The 1,811-nt window shown below is 44.8% G+C and overlaps 1 long non-coding RNA gene across 1 annotated transcript; it reads right to left on the bottom strand.

Moving 5' to 3' along the window:
- Nucleotides 1-914: 914 nt before the first annotated feature.
- LOC146581843 (uncharacterized) lies at nucleotides 915-1,595 on the bottom strand. Its single transcript, XR_014893936.1, has 2 exons — nucleotides 1,114-1,595; nucleotides 915-1,021 (listed from the first exon to the last, which is right to left on the bottom strand). It is a non-coding gene; the product is annotated as an uncharacterized LOC146581843 (long non-coding RNA).
- Between the last annotated feature and the right edge of the window lie 216 nt (nucleotides 1,596-1,811).

The following is a 1,811-nucleotide window of genomic DNA, read 5'->3' as shown; positions in this document are numbered from 1 at the left end:
CCGACCTTTAAAATAATGTATATTTGCTCATTCTTGAGCAAATGGGTGAGGAAGCATTACCTCTATGGGGGCTCTATGGGTGCAACGATTTATTAAGACGTGTAACTGTCAAAATAAACCATCTCATCTCTGTAAAATGATGATAATTTAGTGAATGTGCCGTTTGGGACCACCGATACATTCATACACCACCAGAAACACTTTGGATATCACTTTGACGTTAACGTTAAACAACAATGGTGCTGAGCTGCTTCTTTGAACACATTTTGATATGAATGCTACATTATGAGCTGGAGCGGGCGAGATATTACTGATAGGCGGGTTTCATCAATCTTTTTCATAGATTTCTTTATTTTTGTGTAAATAAGAAACATTAGCCAAAAATAAATGTTAGCTTCTCCATAATATTCTGCTTCTGTAGAAATTAAATTGTTTGTATGTATCGGGTCTTTTGTTATGTGTCTAATTTGTTATCTGCAATCAGCTCTGCTCCAGGTGCATAAATCAAAGTTACCTGTGCTGCAACAATCAGCAATTAGTAGGACCTCAGGTTAGAGCCCGCCATGCTCACCTGGCTTCATATCACACACATGTCAACATCACCTTCTGAGAGGAGACTGTGAGTCAGACATCCATGGTGGAACAGCTGCAATGATCTGCAGCAGACACATATAAGAGAAGACAGGAATTACAAACCAGTAACATCACACCAGTCAAAATGTGGTTCACAGAATAGTTTGAATGATTTTGTTAGTTTTCCATGAGGTTAAGATAGTTGTGAAGGAGAAGGACTTTGGAGTAAACTGATGTTAACCACCTGACATGTTACGGGAGGTCTGTTAAGAGAGCTTCCGTGCAAAAAGAATAGGAATTCTAGTAGGGACCAGCAACAAACCACCACGCACACACTGCAATGGGTTACACAAAATTTATTTGTTCTTCCTCTAGGCAAACTACCGGCTGAAGACAACCCCGGCCAGGGATCCAAAGCCCAAAGACCACCGCGGTCCGAGTTCTTCGCCTAGTTACAAACAGGGGAGAGAGGGTCACTGCACGAACACGCAACCAACACGTATCAATCCTGCAGCTCCCTAAAACAGGTTTGCCACCCACCTTTTCAGGCTTTAACTTTGTTCGAGGCTGGGTCTCCACATTACCTCCCGGCAGTTAAACTTCCCCGAGCTGGTCCAGTTCTTCTTATCGGGGCGCAGGAGGTCTCCAGTCTAGTGCTCGTTTTCCTCTTTTCCAACACGTCCCTTTTTTTCCAGCACGTCCTCTCTTTTCCAGCACGTCCTCTCACAGCTCCATAGGAATACGTCCTCCTTTCCACGTCCTCCGTTTCGTTAAAAGCAAAAACCAGGCCAGGCTAAAAAAAAATCCTTTCTATTAAAAATGCGCACACTTTGTCCTGGATCTCCGGGGCTCTCCTGCTTCACCGAGGTCCTACTAAAAACAACAACCACACTTCCTGCTTCCTCTCCCCTTTATAAAGAGGAACTCCAATCAGCCGCTCCCTGTATTCAACTCCGCCTCACTGGCAGCTGGGCTAGAGTAAAATCTCCCCTCCCACACAGGTGCAACAACCGTAAATAAACACAAAAACAAGCAATTAATCCAAAACAAACTCAAAAACAAAACCAACAAAACTTAGGGGGGGGGGGGGGGGGGGTTTCTCTCCGTCCTTTCCCACCATGCTATACTCCGTAACACCCACCCCAACTTTTTCCTAGCCTGTCCTCGGGCACTCTACTAAGTATATCGAGGTGGGGGCTTCCCGAGATTTTCACGGGCAGATCTCCTTAAACCCTCCT

The sequence above is a fragment of the Mchenga conophoros genome, linkage group LG2 (assembly GCF_057382185.1).
Source record: "Mchenga conophoros isolate Kocher_MC1m ecotype Shallow Benthic linkage group LG2, M_conophoros_male_GT1.1, whole genome shotgun sequence".
Classification (NCBI taxonomy): Eukaryota; Metazoa; Chordata; class Actinopteri; order Cichliformes; family Cichlidae; genus Mchenga; species Mchenga conophoros.
Note: the sequence above shows the minus strand (reverse complement) of the source record. Positions and strands in the feature narration are given on the sequence as shown.